The sequence below is a fragment of the Engystomops pustulosus genome, chromosome 5 (genome assembly GCF_040894005.1).
Source record: "Engystomops pustulosus chromosome 5, aEngPut4.maternal, whole genome shotgun sequence".
NCBI lineage: Eukaryota > Metazoa > Chordata > Amphibia > Anura > Leptodactylidae > Engystomops > Engystomops pustulosus.
Window position 1 is genome coordinate 145,721,080 of NC_092415.1, and position 19,066 is coordinate 145,740,145.

The window sequence follows — 19,066 nt, forward strand, 5'->3', positions numbered from 1 at the left end:
CAGGCTTCTAGCTTGTAGAGACTTATTTCAACAGGCTTGCAGCTGTTATTGCAAGTAAAGTTGGTTCTCCATTGTTTTAAATCATGGGGGCAGAATCTAAATGCTCACTCTACGTTTTGGTTTTTTTAAATAGCAAAATACAGGTATGGAGCATTCTCTGCATTTTACATAGACAATTTCTTCTGGGTGCTAGCCTTGAAATGATGGCTAGTATGTAGTAGGGCTGCACGATGCATCAAAATCTTTGTACTTTCAAAGCCAGAACGGTTCAGTTCCAGGTTTCTGTTACTTGCGTTACTGAATGACTTCTACAGACTCCTTGTATCTTTCTGCAGAGCAACGATTGGGCAGGGAATCCTTTGCATAGAAGTGTCGGATTAGCAGCGGAGCAGGAACCACATCATCAAGGAGATATCACCATCTGACCATATATGGTGTCTGTACAGCTCTTCCAGGGCTTCTTCAGAGGAGACATCGGGCATGGAATCCTTTGCCTAGAAGTTAGTGGCAGAGCAGGGACCTTGTCATCAAGCTCATGTCACAATCGGTCCATATATGGGTCTCTACATCTCCCAGGGCTTCCCCAGACAAAAGGTCTCTATTTAATTCAATAATGTTTTGCCCAGCCTGGGATTTGAACCCACAACCTTCACACTCCACCTGCAATATAGATGGTCTCTATCCACTAGGCTATGGGCTCACTGGCTGGCACTGGAAGGATTTTATGTAACCAAGATCTTCATTGTTACATAGGCTTCATGCACTGGTATATAGAGAGGCATCTTCTCGGAGATTATTATTATTGAGATTATTTTATTATTATTGAGATGACTATTATGGAGATGATATTTTAAACATATAAAGTTAAATTTATCTGCAAAAAATACAGATGTAATGTATTCATACGCCATCCGTTTCTTTCACATATGCAAGAAAAGCTGATGGGTTTCTAATCTACTTCTTGCCCTGCCCAGTTGATTGCCTAGTGAAATTTGAAGAAAAAAAACAGTCTGCATAAGGAGGTCATGCAAGTGGCGTCCATTTTTTTTGCGGAACTGTGTGGTCCGCATGCAAGTCAAAATAATACCTGCTGCAACTTTTTTCCTCACGATCTGCACATCTGTGATAAAAGTGTACATGTAAACAGTCTCATAGGAAACAAAAAAGGATAGCATACGGACATCGAACCCCCCCTGTCTTCATGAGCCCTGAATTATACTATTTAGTATAGGATTTTATGTTAACATCACCAGGATAAGCTTTACAACACATATTCTACACTGTCGGCACTAAAGCTCCTGGCAAATCACTGGTGACCGTTACTTATCGCATGTGTTTTGCATGTGATCGCATGTGGGGGCTGAGCTCCGCCCCCAGACGTTTGCATTGCATTTCTAAAGGCACAGTAAACGCCCAATGTGACTGCACCCTAAACATTCAGATAATATTTTTTTTCTTTTCTTGAAAGTATCGTATTGCCGGTATCGAGTATTGCAATACTTTTCTGGGTATCATATCGCACCCAAAATTCTAGTATCGTGCAACCCAAGTACATAGTCAAAAACGTAGTAACAAATATGTCTGTGTGCATGTAGTCTAGCAATGAGGAATTCACACCGAGTCTACAAAATTCATTGCATAGTTATACTTAAAGGGAACCTGTCACCACATTTACACAACCAGTGACAGGTTCCCTTAGAGCCCTATTAACTAACTGACACCCTTCTTTTAGCTAAAATCTTATATCCCCATAAAATTCACTTGGCTATTTTGCTGGGCATCAGAGGGGGCGTGTTCTGCATGACTCACCCCTCCTATCTCCTCCTCCCCATGTCCCATCACCCAGCAACATGTCCTAGCAGTGAGACCTGTCTATAAGAAACAAGGAGGCAGGGACTTGCTATACAGGACTCACTTAGGGCCAGTGGACTCATCAGGTGAGTTGCATATAAGTTTACAAACTGATTTTTAGAACATCCATGGAAATTAACTATTTAGTGACCAGGGTAATGCTTTTTTATCATAGTTTTTAATGAAGTATTTTGGGTGGGTTAATTTAATTGACAGAGATGAATAACAATAGCAATAATGGCAACGCCTTTCTGTAGCAAATAGCATAGAAAAAAATATCTAAGGCTGCAACAGTGAAACAGTTCTTAAAGTGAAGGTGTTACCAGAAAACTATATTAATTTTAATACCAAGTTTTAACACCAATCATATTTTTTAGGAATGTTTTATTTTTTCCATGGTGTATAACTGTGGTTTGTCACAAAAAGTATGCCAATACTGTACTGCATACAGCAGCACACTGAATGTTGCATGGTCTCTTTCATTTTTGCTTTAAACTCCTTAGTTTATCATCAGGGGCGGTGATCAGTTGTTATGACAGCCAGAAGCCTCTCTGTTGAAATTTTAGCTCTGTCCATGATGGCCCAAAACAACTTGGTTAATATGTACCCCTCTTGAACATTACAACTATGTGTGCTTTACTTTAGTTATGTTGTGTTTGACTATAATAGTGACCACATTAACCCCATCCCCTAGAAAAGAATTATGGTGTAAAAGTACGCCGCTGTGTTATTCTCTTACAGGTTTTGTAAAAGTGTATTTTGTGGATTGAGGCGCACAGTGAAAGCCGTAAAATCCAAGCCCACAAGAAAACATTTTTTCACCATTTTTCACTGCCTTTGGAATTTTCTTCCCGCTTCCCAGTACATGGCATGGAATATTCAATACCATCACTATGAAGTGCATAAGCTGAGACCCCTAATTTTAACACAAAGATCGAAAAACTACTGACTCGAGTATAAGCCGAGGGTGGGAAATGCATTGGTCACAGCCCCCGTATATAGCCTGCCAGCTCCCTGTAGTATATAGCCTGCCCAGCTCCCTGTAGTATATAGCCTGCCCAGCCCCTGTAGTATAGTATATAGCCTACCAGCCCCTGTCCCCAGTATAATGCCGGTAGGAAAAAACAAAAAGTGTACTCGACTTCAGATGCCCTCCCGCAGGTCCTCTTCTATCCATCGCAGCTTCGGCATCGGCTCAGTGTCCCCGCATGGTCAGCCGCTCGCTGACATCATAGTGTGTGCCAATTACAGCGCACACATTTGGAATGTCAGCGTGCGGCTGACGTCACCATGCCTGCGACAAATCATTTTACGTATACCCCCCATTCCAACCTGATAATAGTATTGACATTATTGATACAATCCTAGACAGTTGTTTCTGAGGCCTGGATCCAACGGGGCATGCCAAATAGTGTTAATTTCTGTGTACAGAGCAAAGTAACGTCTTATATGGCGCCTGTGTCAAACAGACCTAGCAGACAAACCTTTTGGTCCGGCTCAAGATCCACCGACAGTACTCTATGGATCTGGTATAATACCTGTTTCCAGAATTCTACTAACATCATATGAAGTAATTTGGCATCTGCCACCGAACATCTGTGTGAGGACGTATTCCAATTTTATGAGCAAACTAGTGTCTTATATACAGTGTTTTCATAAATCTTGTAAGACAAGCTGACGTTTTATTTGCTACCATTTCAAGGACTATATAACCGTTTTATTTTTTATTACATTTTTTTATGTAGCAAAATGGCAAAAAATTGCTATTTTCTGTTTACGGGGTTCAATGCCGAGAATAACCAGTGTTATATGAAATTTCTCAATACCTAACAAGGGTTTACTTTTATATCAGCTCTAGGGAAAGGGGGTGATTTGAACATTTAGGTTTTATTTAATTTAACCCCTTAACGCCATAGCCACTTTTCACCTTCCTGACACGGCCCATTTTTTCAAATCTGCCCTGTGTCACTATAAGTGGTTATAACTTCGGAACGCTTTAACATATCCAAGTGATTTTAAAATAGCTTTCTCGTGACACATTGTAATTCATGTTAGTAGAAAAATTTTGGTGGTATGTTTTGCATTTATTTATGAGAAAATCAGATATTTGGTAAAAAAATTTGGAAAAATTCTTGATTTTCGAACTTCAAAATGTTCTACTTTTTCCACACATAGTCATAACCGCAAAAAATTTTTATAACTAACATTCACTAAATGTCTACTTTATGTGGACATGGGTTTTTTAATGCATACTCTTATTTTTTGTATGATGTTATGGGGCTTTGAACGTTAGGTGCGATTTTTCACATTTTCATAGAAAACGCAAAATCTTGCTTTTGAGGGACCTACTCAGGTTTCAAGTCACTTTGAGAGGCCTAAATAAAAGTAAAACCACTGTGAGAAAGTTAGGCCCGTTCCACACTTGCGAGTGTGATGCGATGAACTCGCATCACACTCGCAACGCATGCTCCCGGGAATGCACGGCCCGAACGCTGCACCGCGGGAGTGAACTGACATGCTGAGTTCACTCCCGGTGTGCAGCGTTTGGGCCGTGTGTTCGCGGGAGCATGCGTTGCGAGTGTTATGCGAGTTCATCGCATCACACTCGCAAGTGTGGAACAGGCCTAAGAGGTGTTGTGTGGGAAAACCGCTATCTGTCTTGCAGGCAGATAAAATGCAAGTGGTAAAAGCCCTGGATTTGTCTGCAGTAACCCAAGGGTTACTGCAGACATCTAGTAAGCAGGAATAGTCTGTTTGGTCCATGTTGGCCTAGCTAACATGGACACATTGGTAATGTCCGTACTGGGCCTGCTTATTATGGAGTAGGGTTAGGTTGGTAGTGGGACTCCTACTCCACCCGGGCTTCGGTCCTGGGCTTTTGGATAGCCCACAGGTGGTTCCCAGGCCTCGTTAGAGCCTGATTTAATCTGCAGGCCAGAAACAGTAGCACTGTACTGTATTAGGCAGTGCCTAGCCGGGCAGGATTTATTTTTGTGTTGCTTTATACACTCACCGGCCACTTTATTAGGTACACCTGTCCAACTGCTCGTTAACACTTAATTTCTAATCAGCCAATCACATGGCGGCAACTCAGTGCATGTAGACATGGTCAAGACAATCTCCTGCAGTTCAAACCGAGCATCAGTATGGGGAAGAAAGGTAATTTGAGTGCCTTTGAACGTGGCATGGTTGTTGGTGCCAGAAGGGCTGGTCTGAGTATTTCAGAAACTGCTGATCTACTGGGATTTTCACGCACAACCATCTCTAGGGTTTACAGAGAATGGTCCGAAAAAGAAAAAACATCCAGTGAGCGGCAGTTCTGTTTGCGGAAATGCCTTGTTGATGACAAAGGTCAGAGAAGAATGGGCAGACTGGTTCGAGCTGATAGAAAGGCAACAGTGACTCAAATCGCCACCCGTTACAACCAAGGTAGGCAGAAGAGCATCTCTGAACGCACAGTACGTCGAACTTTAAGGCAGATGGGCTACAGCAGCAGAAGACCACACCAAGTGCCACTCCTTTCAGCTAAGAACAGGAAACTGAGGCTACAATTTGCACAAGCTCATCGAAATTGGACAGTAGAAGATTGGAAAAACGTTGCCTGGTCTGATGAGTCTCGATTTCTGCTGCGACATTCGGATGGTAGGGTCAGAATTTGGCGTCAACAGCATGAAAGCATGGATCCATCCTGCCTTGTATCAACGGTTCAGGCTGGTGGTGGTGGTGTCATGGTGTGGGGAATATTTTCTTGGCACTCTTTGGGCCCCTTGGTACCAATTGAGCATCATTGCAACGCCACAGCCTACCTGAGTATTGTTGCTGACCATGTCCATCCCTTTATGACCACAATGTACCCAACATCTGATGGCTACTTTCAGCAGGATAATGCGCCATGTCATAAAGCTGGAATCATCTCAGACTGGTTTCTTGAACATGACAATGAGTTCACTGTACTCAAATGGCCTCCACAGTCACCAGATCTCAATCCAAAAGAGCATCTTTGGGATGTGATGGAACGGGAGATTCGCATCATGGATGTGCAGCCGACAAATCTGCGGCAACTGTGTGATGCCATCATGTCAATATGGACCAAAATCTCTGAGGAATGCTTCCAGCACCTTGTTGAATCTATGCCACGAAGAATTGAGGCAGTTCTGAAGGCAAAAGGGGGTCCAACCCGTTACTAGCATGGTGTACCTAATAAAGTGGCCGGTGAGTGTATGTGCCAAAACCAAGCCTGAATTTATGTTGTTTTTTTGAAGTGTGAATAAAACACGTTATTTGGACTTTAACTCTGCATGTGTCCCTGCTTCCTGCACTACTACTACCAGGCATCTACCTGAGCAATTTCCCACACCCCATAAATGACCCCATTATAGAAACTACACCCCTCAACTTATGTAAAACAACTTTTATGAAGTTTGTTAACCCTTTAATTGTTTTACAGGAGTTAAAACAAAATCGGATGCAATTTTGAAAGTAAAATTTTTTTGGGCTAAATTAATGTGTTTTTTTTTTTAAATTTACAAATTCTCAGTGGATAAAATACCAAAACGCTCCACAAAATTTGATACCCAATTCCTCCCGCGTATAACAATTCCCCATATGTGGTGGTAACCTGCTGTATGGGCACACGCCAGGGCATCAAAGGGAAGCTGCGCCATTCAGAGCAGATTATGCATTGTCACTTTTTATTGGCTATACAATCTTTATTTTTTTGGCAATTTGGACATATAATGGCTTATTTCTTGCGACATGTGATGCACTTTACAAATATTTAATTTTAGTGGGTCATTAGCTCATTGATGAGATTTTATTAACTCTTGAATGTATGGGTGAAAAGAAAATTGTCAATTTTGGTTTCCTTTCTTTTTGTATTTTTTTGGGGTTCGTACACCGTACAAAAAATACTATATAATCTTTATTCTATAGATCACTACGATTATGGTGATACGTCATTTATATAGTTTTTCATTTATTTTTACGTGTTGAGTTGTCCTTTCAAGTGGTACCATTTTGGCACACACAACTTTTTTTGATCACTTTTTAGAACATTTTTGTAAAGAAATTTTATGAAAAATGTACATTTTTGGGGATTTTTTCGTGTTTTGTTTTGTTTTCACGGCATTCACCGAGCGGGCCCAATAATGTTTCTGTTATTGTACGGATGTGGCGATACCAAATATGTGGGGGGGTTTTTGGCGACTTTGTGGTATTTTTACTTTATTACATGTGTATAGGGACTGTTTGTGTTTAGGGGACTTTAACTTTATTTAATTAATTCTTTTTATTGAAAAAATGTTTTTATTTAATGTTTTCAACTTTTTTTAATTTACTTTTACAGGTTGGCTTGAACAAGCAATCCACTGATCGCTTGTTCAAGCTCTTCTTCACCTTACACAGTGTAATACAGATGTATTACACTGTGTAATGTAACACACTGAGCATACTGCGCAGGCAGGGACCCGTCTCCCAGAAGATGATAGCGCAGCCCCGGGACACTGGTAGTCCTGGGGCTGCAAACGGAGCAGCGGACCCCCTCGGTAAGAGCTGCAGAGTGGGGGTCCATTTGTTGTTACATGCCTCTTGCACACCGAGATCAGCGTGTTAGGGGTTAACACCCGCGATCGGAGAAATCTCTGATCGCGAGTGTTAGTGGTGGGTGTCGGCGCCATAACTCCGATTGCCGGTGCCAGAACTTTGACGTAATAGTACTGAAAATTGCGGGAACGCGATGCAGTACTATTGCGCCAAATGTTGGGAAGGGGTTAAGGGGTGTCAAACTCATTTTCACTGGGGGCCACATCAGCCTAGTGGTTGCACTAAAAAAGCTGACTAATTTTATTACTGTATAAATCTGTAGTAGTTACATTTTATACAGTATTACCATTACATTCAGCCATTTGAGGGCAACCATAAAGCTAAATATATTGTTAAAAAAAACCTGAGACACCGGCATGGTTAGGATGTGCCCCTGTAGTAGCCAATATTCACCGTGCTGCCACACTATAGCCAATGGTGAAAGTGCCCCCACACAGCCAATAGTCAGAGTAGCCCCTACATCCACCAGAGTGCCCTCAGGCCAGCTACAGTGCCCCCTGGCCAGCCAGAGTGCCCCCTCGGTGTCCCCCTGGCCAGCCAGAGTGCCCTGCAGTATCCCTCTGGCCAGCTGAAGAAGCAGCAGTTGTCTTTTCTCCTGGGTGCAACAGCTGTACGCAGCGGCTCTGTTGCCGCGTGTACAGCTGGGAGTTCTACTTTGCTGGAGCAAGGAAAAGTGGGTATCGGACCCTCCCTCTATACTGCACTCTCGAGCTTAGCATGGATGCATAGAGCCAGGCTGGATGTGGCCCGTGGACCTTGTTTTTGACACCCATGCCCTAGGGTACTTTAACCATAGGTTTTTTGACTGATCCTACCATATACTGCCATACTTTGGTATGGCAGTATATGTGGATTTTGCACATCATCATTCTTTTTTGGGAGCATCAGCAAGTTAGCGTTTTTTTTTTTTTTTTTCCTCGATAGGAGATAGATGACGTAGGAGGAAGTAGAAGGTGTGATGGATCGAGGGGAGGGATGGGAAGTTTGTTATTATACTGCAAAAAAAAGGAAACAAAAAAGATAATGTAGAAAGTAAAAATAACACTTTATTAGATTAATTTACAAAAATCCATTTAAAAAGACAACACACACAGAAAAGTCCAGCAATGGTCAAACAACTAAATATACATAATACATAGATCACAGTAACCTGTATGGAAGGTATAATCCTTAGAACAAGTCAAGGTATTTGCTTACAAACAAGTATTGCACATTACCCAATGGAATAGCAGAAGACAAGGGACACACCCAAGGGTGGACCCCATGACACGTGTTTTGTTGCGTCATCAGGGGTATGTGTATATGGAGACCTGTGTATGTGTCCCTTATTCTGTTAGTTTAGTCTAGTCTTTCCCTTCATTTATTGTGTTTTTGCCTGGTACCAGCTCTCCACCCCATTCAACGCAGGTGTTTTTAAATTGTCAGGAGATTGCATACAGTTGCTGCCTACTTCCTCTCAGCCAGTGTCTGAGACCACAAGGAACAGTGAGTATTCAAGACCTGTTCACTTGGTGCAATATTACATGACATCTGCTGCTTCTGTGGTGTGGTGTTAGTGGGGACCTGGGGCCTAGAGCCATGGGTGCTGGGGATAACAGTGTCTTGGTCCATGCTGGTGCTGGGTCTTGGTCCCTGATGAAGCATCTGCAATCCACATGCCTACCATTTGGACTGGCCACGGCTCCATGGATTTTCACAAAATTTTTCTCAGCGATGACGGCGGTCCTCAGGCTACAAGAAGTTACTATAATCCTCTACTTGGACAATTGGCTGCTAATAGAAATGAACATTCAGAAGCTGATAAGTCATATCCAGTTGGTAGTTAAGTTTTTAGTCTCCCTAGAATGGCTAATAAATTAAAGAAAATTCAAATTTGTTCCAACGTCTGAAGTGGCAATTTCTGGGTTACATCCTCGAATCCAACCAAATGTTAACTGTACTCTCAGAAGAGACACAAAACATTAAAAACTCAAGTAACAGTTATGTGGCAAAGGAGGTTGGTGAGTCTTTATATCATTATGAGGACCCTATGCTTCATCTTCTCTACAATAGAGGCTATCCAACGGGCCAGGGGTCACATGAAACCATTACAGCATGTCAGGCTTGCGGGTGTGGATCCTCTGGACCACTGCAGACGATGACACAAGCCACTGCCGATCCAGGGTCAGCAACAGGAGGTCCAAGCAAATGGGTATGGGAACACGGCACACAGGACAGCAGCACGGAGGAACACTGGTACACAGGAATACGGAGGGACTCAGGAATGCAGGAGACACAGGAACACAGGTAAATCGCATAAGAGCTTTCTCTCAGGCTGTGACGCATAAAGATCTGGCTTGGCAGTAAGGAAGGTGCTGGATTTTTAAAAGGGAAGTGATCAGCCAATTAGCGGTGAGCTGGCCCTTTAAATCTCCTGGAGGTGCCACGTGCGCGTCCCTGTCTCCTAGGACAGAACTCGGCTGAGATTCAGGAACGGGGAGAGGTGAGCTGCGCTGGCGCCACCCCTGCGAGCCAGCGACTTGCAATATGGATCGCGGGACCACCCGTGACACAGCAGGAGCTACTACGGCACTGGAACCAATCAATGAGCAATCTGCAGAAGCAGATAATTATTTCAACAGAGACTCTGAGGGTGCTGTCACGCGTTGCATTGCAATTAGTTGTGGGTTGGTTTTAGGTGGTATTACTTATTTTAGTGAAAGACATCAAATCAACAGGTGAATGACATTTGTTGAACAGTTTTCTCCTTCAAAATCTAATTCAACCATTCAGTTTATGTCTTTCACCTGTGAAAATGACAAAACTGTACCTAAAACCACCTTAAAACTGATTGCGATGCAGTTTTAACTGCAACGTGTGACCTCACCCTGAATTCTCAGCTTTGGTGGATGAGTGCAGTGAATGGAAAGTCAATAAGACCACACAGGGGTGCCCACACAATGGGTCAGAGGACTCGGGGGTATTGGAACTACCAGGAGAAGAATTTCTCCTCCAATCTTCTGGAACTGAAAGCACTGTCTCAAGCACTGTTATATTTTTCACAAATTGCTGAGAGGCAAAGAGGTGGAAATGCAGACGATATGGTAACAGTAAGTTACAAAAACCGACAAGGTGACACAAGTTGCTTGCATTTAATGAAAGAAACAGCCCAAAAAATAGAATGGGCTGAAGACATATTTGCAATATATGGGCAGACAGATTGAGTAATTGCCAGGCCAATACAGGGAACGGAAACTAAATCGGGAGGTTTATCAGCAAATATCATGCAGAATGGGTCAACCAGTTATAGACCTGATGGCCACCGGGACGAGCAAGAAAGTGGCAGTTTTTGTTCCGTATATCTTCTCGACAGACCAATTGCTGTAGATGCTGTTGTATCAATACCATGGATATTCAGCCTAGGTTACATATTTCCTCCTGCAGCAATGATCATAACAGTGCTGACGAAGATTTGGAAGGAGGGATCCTCAGTAATAATAATCATACCATTTTGGCTACAAGTGTAGGCAATTTCTGGGAATTACCTCAACGTCCAGATCTTCTTATTCAAGACAAGTTGTTATGCAACAATCTGAAGATTCTCATACTAACAGCTTGCAAATTGACAGCTGCGTAATAACCTAGGGTTGTCGGAATACAGATCTTAATGCAGTCTTGTGGACCAGCAACTTCTAAGGTATATCAGAGATATGTTCATGCCTTTCTTAGATGATGTAAACAAGAGCACAAGGATGGCCAGAAGCCATTTATGCAGGGTATTCTATCTTTTTTACAGAAAGGTTTTGACCAAGGGTCAAAACCAACACTTTAGCTGTTCAGTTCTCACCCCTATCTGCTTGGTCAGGGAAAGTATGGTCCAGAGAACCCATTGTGAAGAGATTTATGAGAATAATCAGAAGGTTAAGACCAAGGGTGCTTCAACCTTACACCAAATGGGATTTGCCTATAGTCTTGAAGAGACTTAGTTTGGAACCATTAGAATCTATTGAGATCTAAATGTTGACCTTTAAGGTTTTACTCTTAATCGCAATCACATGCGAAGAGAGAAAGTGATATACAGGCTTTTTTAATGTAGAGAGCCATATATTTCCTTTTTTCCAGGAAGAGTGGTTCTAAGGACCTCTAAATCCCTAAAGTACCAACTTCAGCAAATAACAATCAAGAGATTTGCCTGCCTTCTTTTTCAACGGATGAGACCGGGTCAGTAGCAGCTTTGTATCTACTAGATGTGGGTAGGAGAAGACTTGCACGACAAGAACTGAATTCTTCAGGAAGATGGAAAAGATGTTTGTACTATTTACAGGGAGAAATCAAGGCCAAAAGGCTTCCAAAGCCACATTAGCGAGATGGTTAAGACACAATGCGGCATATTTATTTACCCGTCCCTGGCGCATTCCCCGATGTGCATTGTCCGACCGGAATGCACTGTGCCACAATTCTGTAACATTGTGCGCTCGATATCCTGCATGTGACGCTTCCCCGATCAGGTCAGGTCAGGTTGGGAAGTCCGGTGTAAATGTAATCCGCGGACCCTTAGCAAATAAGCCCCAATATCTTTATGTTACAGTATCAAAGGCATAACTCAACCTGAAAAGATAGTGGCTTGTTCAACAAGAGGAATAGCAGCTTCATTGGAAGAAAGAGGAACATTTCCAGTAGAAAGAATCTATGGCACAGCATCTTGGTCTAGAGTTGACACTTTCATCAAGAATTATCGGGTAGATGCAGGGGGCCTAAGAGTACAAGTTGTACTATCTTCATCATTGAACCCTCCCATTTAATCTTGCTACATACCCTTTGTGTGCTGCTGCACAGGATGACCAGGAAAAGGAGAATTATACCTACTATTCTTCTTTTCTGTAGTCCAAGCAGCAGCACAAGATTATTCCCCTCCCTTTAAAAGAAATAATTATTTAGCAAATTGTGTCTACTGTCTCTTTTATACACATGTAGGAGGGATTCAGGTGGGGTAAGTAGACTTGTCAGTTAGTCTTGTCACCTGACCTACCAGTAGCAGGGAATTAACCCCTTTTGTGTGTGTGCTGCTGTTTGGACTTCAGGGAAAGTAGAATAGCATAAATATAATTCTTAGTTTTATTTTAGACAGTAAAGTGGGCTTCGTGCCAAAAGAACAAACCAGGGATGCCACAAGATGGGTGATAGATCTTATTACCACCCGGGTAAGGTCCCCAGTGAATTCCTGTCTATTGAAGCCAAAAAGGCTTTTGACAGGGTCCACTGCAGATTTTTCCATCTGGTTCCTGATACTTCTGTGAAAACTATTTTATCCCTATACTCAAGACCAACGGCCCTTGTGGCTGGAATGGGATTGCGGGTGACCCCTTTTTCCCCTGATATTTAACCTATGCATGGAACCAATGGATAGGGCTGTATGCATATGACATTATTATCTCATGTGTGCTAAATAAATAGTCTTAAAACTTTATTCTCTTTTACTCTAGATTTTCTCCCCCATTCCAATTAGCACCTAACCAGTCTGTCTGCAAATAGAAATTTTTTGCCAGACTTTTCTTCCCATCTCTTCATATATGCTAGTTTACCCTTCTGATGGATATACTAATATCAGGTTGTCTTAACTTATTATTATTTTTTTTTTTACTTATTTTTCCACAATATGATCTCCAGGCCACAATCATTTTCCTGGTAGTGCAAAATAATCCATGTAAATAACCATCTCTTAAGGCAAAGCTATCACATTCTTCCGGATGATAGACAGGATCACTTCTGAGCTCGGACAATCGGGCTGGCTAGCTCAGGCTGATGGGCTGAACAGTGATGTATGTACAGTGTACCTGTGTCTCTGGCCGGGTACGCCAGAGCCAGAAAAATACTGCACATGAGTCAGAATCCTGGCAAAGGAAGGATTTTCTGCCAATCTGCTGTGAGGAGGGGTGCCTGTTTGACTGCTGTGAATATTACATAATTTTTCTGGCATCAGGCAACATTGGGCCTTTTTAAAGATAACACCAGGACATTAATCCTGCCACATAAGGTACATTCTATGGTTTAACAGGAGTTGGTTTAACTTGAACAGATTACTCTGCATGCCCATGCACCATGAACTATGTAAAATGTAAAAAATTAATGCTATAGTGATATGTGATAGTGATATATAGTGGTATCACTAATACCATTCACCATGGAATGGTGATTTCCTAATTAGAAACAATTTATTGAAACAAAAGCCAAAAACAGTGGTGGAAATACCCCTCCAGAAATATCCCGTTCATAAGTCACGTAAATGTTTACTCAGGCACATCATTCTACTCTGCTTTAGAGGCTACCCTTAGCTCATTGGGGTCCTAGGGTACAAGGAGGCAAGATGAAGCGCTCTTAGCAACGAGTAGTCCTTCACACTTTCCCTTATCCTGCTAAGAATATCCCTCCCTCTTTCGCTCGAATGTCTTTATTTCTTCCTAAAAAAAACCCCCAAAAAACAAAGATGTTTTAAATATATGGTGAGTGCCAACTCTTTCCTCTTGTCAAATACTACGAGTCTTGGGGTACAGACTAAAGAGCCTCTGTTAAGGAGATCGCACTGGTTTCGGACGCCATCTTGACTACTGTCCGCCATTTTAGATACAGCGGCCACCTTGGGGGGGGGGGGGGTATGCTTCCCTCTTAGAAGCTATAGAGTTAAATGTTTTAATTCAGCTATTTTTCTCATTTAAACTGTTGTTTGCCTTTTCACTATATCCTTGGCATTTCTTACCGTCCTTCGGGCCTCTGTATTCTTGTTATTTATTTTGGTTATGAAGAAGCTTCTAGGAGCCATTGTGTAGATAAGCATGGCTGTAAACAAGGCCTGGTCATTTTTCCCAGAATGTGCTGGTACAAAAACATAATGGCCAATAGAATCTAAGTTCCTTATCTCCATTCATACAACACCCCAAATGCTGATCTCTATGTGTTAAAATATAGCTGTATCTGTTTGAAATAAACAGTTTGATTTGAGTGCATGGGAAGACCGACTGTGTCTTTTCATTTACTCTGTCAGCTCGCTGCCGGCAGCTATCTCATCCTCCCTCAAAGGGTTAATTAGGACTCACCTTACAAAAGTCAAGAGGGCTGTTGGGGCCCTGCATAAAAATCCCTAACAATATTTGGCGTCCTTTCCTAGGTGGGCTTAGGAGTAAGCAACAACAACACCGAGACAGCCTCCGTGAAGTGTCCCAGCCGGCTCGGTGAACAGAACTGACCAGAGAGCTCTCAGGGTAAGATGTTTTTTATTGTCTACCTTGATATGTCACTTCTGGTTCACTGGTTGGAGGGACCGGGTAAGACTGTCTCTGTGTTATGTATTTGCCACTGTTGTTCACTGTAACCTAAGCTCATAGTTTTTGGCAAAGAACCACTTTGTAAGGTGATGGACAGAGACTGGACAGTGACGGATGGTCAGACAGTCTGTGATGTTAGCTGAAGCAGTGAGACGGGAAGTAGTAACCCTTAGATGTCTGCAATGCTAGAGTGGGAGAGTGGGAGATATTCTGTTGTGATTATCATAGTGTCTAGTACTGTTTGACTGGTGCCAATTGGGTTACCCATAGAGGTATAGAGCTCAATTTGTGCACGTGCAGCGGAGACCCGCTCTGATCAAGTGTGTGTTTAGCTTTCTTTTTTTTTTGGGAGTCTGAACAGCCTCGTGGGACTGTAAGAACTAGTAGTGACTTAGTAAAGAGTCGGTAAGAGAGTGGACTTGGTGTAGAGTCGGTGAAAGAGTAGTGACGGGTCAGAGTTGACTTGGTGTAGAGTCCTTTGTGGAAGTCTGGTATCTAGTTTCTTTGGGGTCAGTAAATCGAGGTGTTGGCATTCGCTGTGTCTGTGGGGACAAGTTTGGTTGTGTTGCAGTAGTAGGCATTTATGATGAGTTGTGAATTGGAATTGAGCCAAGTGCATTGCAGACAAAAAGATGTAGGTTGACAGAAGATTGGCATGATGTAAGTAGACAAAAGGTTGTTGAGTTAAGTAGGACTGATGGAAAAGTGCAAGTTGACATGATCGGACATAAGGCTGGTAGTTTTGGGTTTGAAGTAAAAAGTATTGAAGGTTTGAAGGTTTTGGGATGTGTCAGATGATCTGATGATTGTACAGGTGATCAGATTTGCAAAACAGACACTTAGAGACTCTGACTGAAGGACGGACCAGGACAGAGTGACAGGAATCCTTCAGAGTGCCCAATGAAGAAAGAGACAGGCGATAAGGGACATTTCAAAGTTTTTGCTGTGGAAAGAATTTGAGGAAAAAGAGATTTTATTATATTTTCCTTGGAGTGAAAAATGGCCCCTGTAACCCAGACTCCACCCCTGTAGCTGGTGGTTAGAGAAGATGACACGCCCTACCATTCTTCAGTGGCGGCCATCTTAAGACAGTTTATTTCTCAGTGGCGGCTATTTTAAGTTATATTCCCTTCAAGTCCCTGAAAGTTGATTGCTGTTGGCAGCCATAAAAGCTGTTGTGGGGCTTTGTAGGATAACAGCTGACCATGCTTGGGGCGTCTGCTGGGGGTCTTGGAGTGTGGGAGGTTGTTTGAGTATTATTAAAATTTATTGATCCTGACAATTAGAGAAAAATTACTATGAAAAAGTGTTACAATGTCTCTGGTACCTGCTTTCTGGCATTTAAGGGGTTAACAAAAGGGTGGGGGCTGTTGGAGCTGCGTTTTGTTTTGTGAAGAACTGACATGTGCTGTGTCTGTCTTATCTACGAGAGAGACGATAGTGACCTTGATGTTCACGGAAAACTGAATTTCTCCATATTGAGTTGCTTGGAATCTGTGTTCTGTTATCTCGTGGTTTACAGGCTAGTGAGAACATTTACATTTGGGAGGGGTAGATCGCTGCGTTTAGACTTCTCCCTGACAATCTAAAAAAGACTTGAAGGAACAAGAATACAGTATGATGTGATGTCCTCCTGTGTACCCCATGAACAGACTAAGAAAGAACGAGCCCCCCAACTGTATCACAGAGCCTATGAACTGACTTTTGTTCCTTTTTGATTAAAAACCATCTTAAGTGTACCTGGATTTTATTGAGACGTTTGAGTCTGGCCAGAACTTTGTAGGTAGCACAGAACACTGGGCTGGAGATGTGGTGGAGGGACTCTGACACATTGACGTACAGAGGGAAAATGAGGATGTTTCACAGACCACGCCAAAGTGAGATTGACAACATCTCCGGAAGTCTCAACCGACCGACCCAAGTGGGCGTTGCGGGGAGGAGACATTACTGTAGTGAGTGGCGGAGAAGGCCCACACAGGGCAAGGGGGGGGTGGTTACGGACAAGGATGTTTGCGAGAACAGTCCCCCTTCTGAACAAACCCCCCACACAGAGTTATCGCTCTACGTTTCATTGTAGAACTCTCCCCTGCTAGTATTATTTTAGCCCATTCCCGGTCAAGAAAAGACTCAGAAAGAACAGCCGGATACATGTAGGATGGTCCATGATCTCTAAGCTGCCAATGAGTGCACTGAAGCCCAGTGGTCCCTAGCCCAAACTGGCAGCAGTCCCTGAGAGTGACATATTATTCACTGTTATTGATTTGGCAAATGTTTTCCTCTCTGTGCCCCTACATGAGGATTGCCAGTACCTATTTGCCTTTACCAGTTCAGTATTCCAGTACACCTGGTGCAGATTCCCACAAGGGGGGTAAAACTCACCCAGCCAATACCCCACGGCCCTACAGGGAGTAGACTGGCAGACTAGCCCCTTACTGGATGTTCTCCTTTTCAGTATGCGGAGGACCTACTGTTTTTGTTTGCCAGGACGCATTTATTGACCTTATGTGTTTTCTGTTCCAGAAGGGTTGTAAAGTTTCCAGAGACAAACTCCGGTACTGCCAGGAGAAGGTGGTCTTCCTAGGCCACTGCTTCTCAGCCACAGGCAGATACCTGACAGAGGGAAGAAAGCTGGCAGTCCAGAATGTGCCCCTGCCCTGAGGCCCTAAGCCTTTTCACGTGTTTCTAGGACTGGCCAGCTCCTGCAGGCCTGGTATAAGGTCTGCTGCCCCTTTCTGACTGAATTGCCTCTTCCCCATTTGCCCTTAGTCAGGAGGCAATTGATGCATTCCATAGCCTTAAGCTGGCAAATCCTGTCTGCCCTGGCCCCAGGCACATCCTATTGAACCAGACCTTTTATTTTATTTTGCACGGAGTATCTAGGCCACAGGTGTCCTAGCCCAGGAACGTGGTGGCCTCCCCAGTGGCCCACTATTAGGCCCAATTAGACTCAGTCGTGTGGGGAGCCCCTCATGTGTTAGTAGCTGCAGCCAGCAATCTGCTCAGCAAGGCCAGTGAGCTGATCCTAGACCCGAGATCACTCAGTTACAGTGCAAACCCCACATACCTTGCACAGTGTCCTCACCCAAGTACAGCCCAAGCATCTGAGCAAAGGCCAGACAGCTCAGACTCCAGTGTGCACTCCTGATTCCCCAGGATACACTGATAAGGTGCACAGCTCTGAATCCTTCATTCTATCACCAGTCTTCCAGGATTCAGAGAGGGGGGGGAGAGAAGGGTGATTAACCCAGATGTTGAGTTTTTTCTCATAGATGGCTCCAGGTCTGCGGGAGAAGACAGACGGTTCTACACTGGATATACAGTGGTCAGTGGCGCACATGAGGTAGTACAAGCAGAACCACTCCCTCCACACAGGTCAGCGCAGGAGGTGAAGTGACGGCACTCAGGGAAGTGCTACAGCTGGTGGAAGGTAAAAGGGCAAACATCTATACTCAAGGTATAGGTCTGGGGTCTTAACACGACTATGAACCCTTATGGAAGGCTAGAGATTTCCTCAACTCTGCAGGGACCCCCTTTAAGCATGGCACGCTGGTTAAAGAGCTCATGGATGCTCTCTTACTTCCACAAGAGGTGGGGATAATAAAAGGAAAAGCACACACAATTTGGTGACTCCACAAGCCAAGGGCAAGTATGTGGCCGATGGTATGGCGGAGGCAGCTGCACAGATGGAGCCTGGAGACTGGGAGACTGTCCTGAAGTCTCAGCGGTGAGTTCTGAGCAAAAAGTTTGATCCACAGGTGTTCCAGTCCCTGGTGGCCTGAGAGTCATCAGAAGTGAAGGAAGAGTGGAGGAAAGCTGGAGCCCAGATGCCAATGGGACCTGGATGCTGGGAGAGAGAGTGTGCCTGCCCGGAGCCCTGCACCCGACAGTAAGTCAAGTAGCCTACGGACACACACAAATATTCCAAATGGCCATGCTAGTGCTCATAAACCGCCAGTGGTTTGCCCCGGCATTACTACCCCTGTCACTAGACTAGTGAAAGCCTGTATAGTCTGTGCCCGCCACAACCCGGGTAAGGTGGTAAAGATCCCACGGAAGGTGACACCCAAGCTGCTGTATCCTTTCCAGAGACTGCAGATGGAGTTTATCCAGCTACCAAAAAGTGGTACGTGGGAGTACGTGCTTGTGTGCATTGATCTCTTTCCAGGGTGGCCAGAAGCTTCTCTCATGACCAAGGCTACTGCCAGAGCCGCAGCCAAGAAGTTGGTGAGTGAGATTTTTCTGCAGGTTTGGACTTCCGGAGACCATAGAGTCCGGTCGCAGAACCCACTTCACTGGACAGGTAAAGACCTGAAACC